Source organism: Pan paniscus, chromosome 4 (genome assembly GCF_029289425.2).
Source record: "Pan paniscus chromosome 4, NHGRI_mPanPan1-v2.0_pri, whole genome shotgun sequence".
NCBI classification, from domain to species: Eukaryota; Metazoa; Chordata; class Mammalia; order Primates; family Hominidae; genus Pan; species Pan paniscus.
Window position 1 is genome coordinate 151,924,799 of NC_073253.2, and position 6,701 is coordinate 151,931,499.

General features: G+C 40.5%; 1 protein-coding gene and 1 long non-coding RNA gene across 6 annotated transcripts in view; one reads left to right on the top strand and one right to left on the bottom strand.

Moving 5' to 3' along the window:
* The window catches only part of SGCD (sarcoglycan delta), a 1,033,257-nt gene that overhangs the window by 999,624 nt on the left and 26,932 nt on the right, over positions 1-6,701 (top strand). The window lies entirely within an intron of this gene.
* LOC103783375 (uncharacterized) overlaps positions 1-6,701 on the bottom strand; it is a 43,017-nt gene that overhangs the window by 19,591 nt on the left and 16,725 nt on the right. The window contains exons 2-3 of the long non-coding RNA XR_010112139.1: positions 6,461-6,576; positions 4,317-4,399 (exon numbers count right to left, since the gene is read on the bottom strand). This is a non-coding gene — a long non-coding RNA (uncharacterized LOC103783375). The remainder of the gene's footprint in view (positions 1-4,316; positions 4,400-6,460; positions 6,577-6,701) is intronic.

Below are 6,701 nucleotides of genomic sequence, written 5' to 3' on the forward strand. Positions count from 1 at the left end.
GTCTGATGGGTTTCCTTTTGTAGGTGACCTGTTCTTTCCCTCCAGCTGCCTTTAACTTTTTTTTTTTCCTTTCCACCTTGTAGAATCTGATGATTATGTGTCTTAGGGATGATTTTCTCATGGAAAATCTTACTGGAGTTCTCTGCATTTCCTGAATTTGAATGTTGGCCTCTCTACCTAGGTTGGGGAAGTTCTCATGGATGATATCCTGGAACATGTTTTCTAAATTGGTTCCATTCTCCTCATCTTTTTCAGGTACAACAATCAGTCATAGATTTGGTCTCTTTACATAATCCCATATTTCTCAGAGGTTTTCATCATTCCATTTCGTAATTTTTTCTCTAGTCAGAAAGGCAGTTTTCAAGCTCTGAAATTCTTTCCTCTGCTTGGTCTTTTCTACTGTTAATACTTGTTATTGCATTATAAAATGCTTGTAGTCTGTTTTTTAGCTCTATCAATTTGGTTGCCTTCCTCTCTATACTGGCTATTTTGGCTGTCAGTTCCTGCAATGTTTTATCATGATTTTTAGCTTCCTTGCATTGGGTTACAATGTACTCTTTTATTTAGCTCAGTCAACTTTGTTCTGATCCATATTCTGAATTCTACTTCTGTCATTTCAAACCCTTGCTCGTGAGGTAGTATGGTCATTTGATAGGAAGTATGGTCATTTGATAGGAATAGGGCACTTTAGCTTTTTGAGTTTTCAGTGGTTTTGCACTGATTCTTTCTCATTTTGGTAGGCTTATCTACCTTCAGTCTTTGAGGTTGCTGACCTCTGGATGGTTTTTTTGTTTTGTTTTGTTTTAAACAGTCTGGCCACTTTTCTGAAGGCCTGCTGCAGTTTGCTGGGGATCCACTCCAGTCCTTAATCACCTCAGATTTTCCAGTACCTGGAGGTATCATCAGTGAAGGCTGTGAACAGCAAAGATGGCAGCCTCCTTCTTTCTCTGGGAGCTCCATCCCAGAGAGGCCTGAAACCTCTGTCAGCCAGAGACCCTGGTTGGGAGGCTCCACCCAGTGATGAGGAATGGGGTCAGGGACCTGCTGTGCTGGGGTACTACTTTCACCCCCAGTCAGCTTGGACTCTCCAAAGCCCAAAGGCTGGAACTACTAAGCCACCCAAACAGCACAGATGGCAGCCTGCCCCCCACTGCCTCTGGGAGCTCTGTCCCAGGGAGTTTTCAAATCTCTGTCAGCTGGAGAGCACTGGCAGGGGTGGCTGGAGGCCCCAGTTGTGAGGTTCTTCCCTGTGAAGAGGAACAGGATCAGGCATCTGCTTAAAGAAACAGTCTGGCTATGTTTTTGTAGAGCAGCTGTGTTGTGCTAGGGGTATCCCTTCTGCCCCAGTCAGATTGGACTCTCCAAACAGTAAAGATGGCAGCCTGCCCCTCCCCTCAGGAGCTCTGTCCCGGGTAGGTGCAACACTGCTACTGGTGGCTGGCTGGCATTCCAACCCAGTGGGTCTTATCCTGTGAGGTGCCATAAAAGCAGGGCCTGCAGACCATCGCTGCTTTGCCCCCTGGATTCAGCCAGTTTCCTAGGGGTATCTATGGTGGTCTAACCTCCTGCTTTGCCAGAGTTGCAGCTACTTGTGCTGGGAAGCCTGGAAAACCAGAGTATCTAAAGTTCCCAGGTCTCCATGTGTGCCTGAGAAGCTGCTGTGCCAAGACTCCAGGTAGCTCTGTGTGTCAGACTGCAGGCCCTGGTGGAGTGGGTTTATGAAGGGATCTACTGATCTGAGGGTTGCAAAGATCCATGGGAGAAGAGTTTTCCTGGGATCACACAATCACTCGCTGCTTCCCTTGGCTCCACATTCTGCTCCCAGATGGGCCGTCGTCCTGCCTTGCTCTTCTCCATTCTCTGTGGGTCAAGTTGTTTCCTTGATTAGTCCCGGTGTTGACTGCCTGGATGTGTCAGTTGGCAGTGCTGTATTTACTTGCCCCTTCCTTCCTTTCCTCTCTGTGAGAGCCACGCATCCTATCTGCTTTTAGTCGGCCATCTTGGCCACTCCTTACTCTGCTTTATTGCAGTTTTGTTCATCTGAATTAGAGCACAGGAAGCCATAGGATAAACTTGACACATCTTCCTGGAGAATATTTTACCCAAAGATTTGGATACAAATCAAATAACTCACAAATGATAAACTATTATTTTTTTTCATTAAATAGGGATATTGTATATGGTACAACACCAAATTTTGTATAATTTTTGAAGCTGAACAGAAGAGATTTCCATAAAAAACACTTACCTTTTAGTGAGTCTGTGTATCTGTGTCCCAGACCCCCAGAGGAATGCAGTAATCCTCTATGAGAGCTGGCAATTCAATGGAAAGTTTTAAGAAGGCTACTTTGAAGCCAGATAGTCCTGGTTACCTGAGCCCCATCTCCAAGTGAATGACAGGGTGGACTTGGGCAAGTCACTCCACCTTACTGAGCCTCATCTGTTCAATAGGGATTCTACCACATACTGCATAGGATGTATTGAGAACTCCCGGGACCATATGAAAGTCTGAAAGCATCGTTGGTGTTCGCTACATAGTGATTATTATTATTGAATGTAATCACTTTAATCACTTTCCAAATATGCCTTCTGACTTGTTCAGCCCTCAGCTTTCACATAATCCCCCAGCCAACCCTACTGAGACCAACACCAGAACGACCTCCATATCGCTTTTATTTAAATACCATTTCAGGCTTCTCATGTTACCATTTTCACTAACAGAGGATCCTGAAATGGGTAATATAAAATTTCAAAGTAGGTAAGCTAGTTACTAACCAAAATATTTATTTAATGGCTGGACCAAAGATAGAAGTTTTTCAATTTATATCCAATAGATAACCATTTAAAATGATATATATTATTTTAAATGTATACATTCACATCACCCAGAGTCTCTTGACACAAATTAAGTACTTCCTCAATTTTATCTGATTACAATGTACTTTTTCCCAGAGCCCTAAAACTTAGTCTATTACTATAGCATTTATTCATTCTAGTAAATAGTGGCAGTTTTCAGGTAACATTTAAAAGCATGGGTTCTAGTGATAGAGTTGCATTTGGAACATCTACTCTGCTGCTAGCTGAGTTACCTTAGGCTTAACATCCCCCAACTAACTGTAAGGTGGGGATAATAATATTAATGTGACTTCTTCCTACAATGTTTTATTTAGCACATTGCCTACTGTATAGTAAATATGCAATAATTTTTAGTAAGTGGCTTTTAAAAAATTAAGTGTGAATGAGGTATAGTTATTTACATATAAGACCCTAATATTGTTTTCAGCCTTCCTAGAGCTATGTGGATCACCTACTTTGGTCCCCACAGACAGGGATTCCTGTACAATATATCAGTAAGTGGACACAGAATACTCTTGAGGATGTCTACTGAAGGCTAGCATGGGGGATGAAGAGAGCACAGGGTGGCCACTTGACTCAGTGCAGGAGATCTCTTACATTATAATCATATGGCAGGCAGTATACTTACATTTACTATTAATCTTCCAGAATCTATTTGCTGCTAAGAAACATGAAGTGTGTTTCAGGGCTGAGAGATGGACCCTTTCAATTGCTAGTCCAACCCTCTCATTGTATACAGGAGAATGGGTCCCCATTGCGAGTTAGTGGCTAACTCGATGACAGGCATCTCCTCCTAATCCAGAGCTCCTTCTATGATGCACTGCCCCATGGGCTGAACCGATTTTCAATCCTGATCAAAGCTAGAGATTTCATTTAAATGGAAAATCCAAATAACATTTGTGAATGTATTACTTTTAATTGCTAATTAAAATAATCAACAGCCTAGCTGTCTGTTACACATGGAGTCAAGTTAGTTGCATGGGTCATTAGATGTTCTGAGAGCATTAGGTCTTATTGGGAAGACTTGAAAAATCAGTACTCTAATGAAAGTTGAGAAGATGGAAATGTACATCATTTCTTTGATGTTCAAATCAATTATTTAGTTTCTATCTCACTTTAGAAAGAATCACAGTGTAAAGAATGTAATGGTTTGGGGATGGAGAGTATGGGGAGGACCATAAAGAGAGTCCTTCTGGAAACTGCTATTGTGATGTTTGTAGTTTCATATGCAGTCACCTTGGAAACCTCGAGTTCTGAGGAACACCATTTGCTACAAAATCCCAGCTTCTAGTCACAGTTCAGAAGCCATGTTAGGCTACTAAGGCACAGTATTTATGATCAGTTTTGACCTCTGGCAAAAGTAATTGACAAATTCTACAGAGAATCTGTCAAGCTTTTCCTCTCTCATAGTTCTTAAAGTTTTAGCATGGAAGAAGAGTGGACTATTTTTAGCCACTTACCTTTGAACATTTTGGATTAAAATTACTCTGCTTTCCAGTTCTTTGCAGTCTGTTATGTGGCCACTACATACAACAGGATGCCTCTTGTGGATCAGGAACACCAGAGAGGGGATTAGAGTTAGGAACAAAAGAAATAAATAATCAGTTCTAACCAGTTTGAGGGGGGAATGACTACACTAACACCAATCACTGCCATATCCTAAGGCTTCACCTACATTTCCACATTTCATCTTTATAACAGTGCTACAAAGAAGACACCAATATCTCTTTTGAACATGAGAAACAGCTTAGCCTCAAAAAGCCTTCTCCAAGGTGAAACATCCAGCAGACATCCAGCAGATGAGGTGCTTGGGCTCAAAATCCTGAGTCTGAAGCTCAAGCTTTAAAGAAATATCCTACATTCCCCTCTAAGAAATTTGGAATAAAAAATTATAGGTGGCATGAAATTGCTAAAAAGTTAGAAGTAAGAATAAGGTATTTAAGATATATTAAGAGGGAGAAACTGTGGCCCTTATGGAAAATCTAAAAGGTAACATAACAAAATATGGCCCTAGCATCATATTTTTTTTCTAAGTTCAGCGAAAGATAACTCTAATGAGACTGCCAATTCTAATGCAACTAGACTGCAATAATAATCTTAAGTTGTTCAGAATCATACCAAGAAGGGAAAGAAAGGAAAGTGTGCTCATTTGGCCCTGGACCTTGCTCAGAGCATAGCAAGAGCATTGCATTCAACACGAGGCAGCAGGTTCTAAGAGGGAAGTCAATTCAAACAAATATTTCCTGCACACCTTGATGCTGGGCATAAACCAAGTAGAATTATCACATTTACAGAGTTTAATCTAGAAGAAGAGATAAATTAAAACAAGTAAAGAGACAAATAAATAATTGCAAATTGTGTCCAGTGGCATGAAGGAAATGTCACTAAGTGATAGAAGGGATGGTCAGGGAAGGCCTCTCTAAAGAAGTGACATTTAAGTGAGTCTTGAAGGATGAGAAGGAAATGGATATATCAAGAGTAAGAGCAGAAGGTGGGCCTCCCATTTCCTGCAGGGTAGGATGACCAAGAAGATCACTCTAGTCTACTTGCTGGAGGATCTGTCAAATATCCTCTTCAGCCTGGATAAAAAATCTTCAAAATAGCCAGAATGCTTGTCTTTATAAACTGTGTGTATTTACCTATGGAAGCTGCAGATGACATATGTTACAGGAAGATATTTCTACCCAATATAAAAGCTACTTTTAAACAATCAGAACCATGGATTATTATGAAAACATACTAGTGAGGAATCAGAGACCTGGGTTTAATCTACAAGTCTCTAAGCACATGGTCTTGGCCACAATGTTTAACCGCTCTGAACCTCCCTTGCCTCCTGCCACAAATGGAGCTGGTACTGGATACCAGCTAGAATGCCCAACTCAAAAAGCACATCCATGGTATATAATATGGATTCACTTATGGTTTATGAATCTAAATCTGTCAGTGATACTTGCCATGGACTTTAATTGGAAAACCCTAGGCCTCTGCAGTTCCTTTGAATCAGACTCTGAAAAAGCTTAACTCAAAAATAGAAGATGAGTCACAAGTGTTGCAGGAAAATGATGTCATAATTTTACTGTCAAAATTATTAATATCCAGGCAGAAAACTAATTAATTGGACCATGGAGTTGAACATGATGGTAGCCAATATCATGTTCTTAAAGTTGCCTGGCATTAAAATCTCACTCACCGTTACTTCACATGTCCCATTACATTGATACAGACCAGGCTCTTCAATATGGCTGTTGGTTCATTAGTGTTGATCAAACAGCACAGCTAAAATATGGGAACAATTTTTAAAGTGGTTTTCTGGAAGTAGAAATTAAACTGAGCTCTTGAAGATTCAACGAGTGCTAATGAACTTCAGGTCAATGAAGAAATTGTTTGAAAAATATATACACTTTAAAGATTGCAATAAATTATGTCACCTTCTTAGAGACACACAACTTTTGAATTAAAGAATCCTACTGATTTGCTCAAGTTTTATATAGACAGTAGCATTAGAGTGCAACACAGAAGTATAATGGGCCCACACAGTGGGCACTGTAGATCTTTATTTTATCAAGTATGTTAATTTAGCTATTGGGGTTTTAACTTGGGTTACCTGTTCTCAGAAGCAATATCCTAAGCATGCTGTTCTCATCAGTGGAATGGCAGGATTCCCTATTCACGTTTGAAGATCTGCTAAGTCAGTCTACGTCAATGGTTCTCAACCACCTCCTTAAAGAAAAAAATTCAAATCAATAAATGCCCTGGCATTCCGATTTAATTTGTGTGGGTTGTGACCCACGTTTCAAAAGCTCCCCTTGTGATTCTGACCACATTGAAATTTCCCACCCAATCTG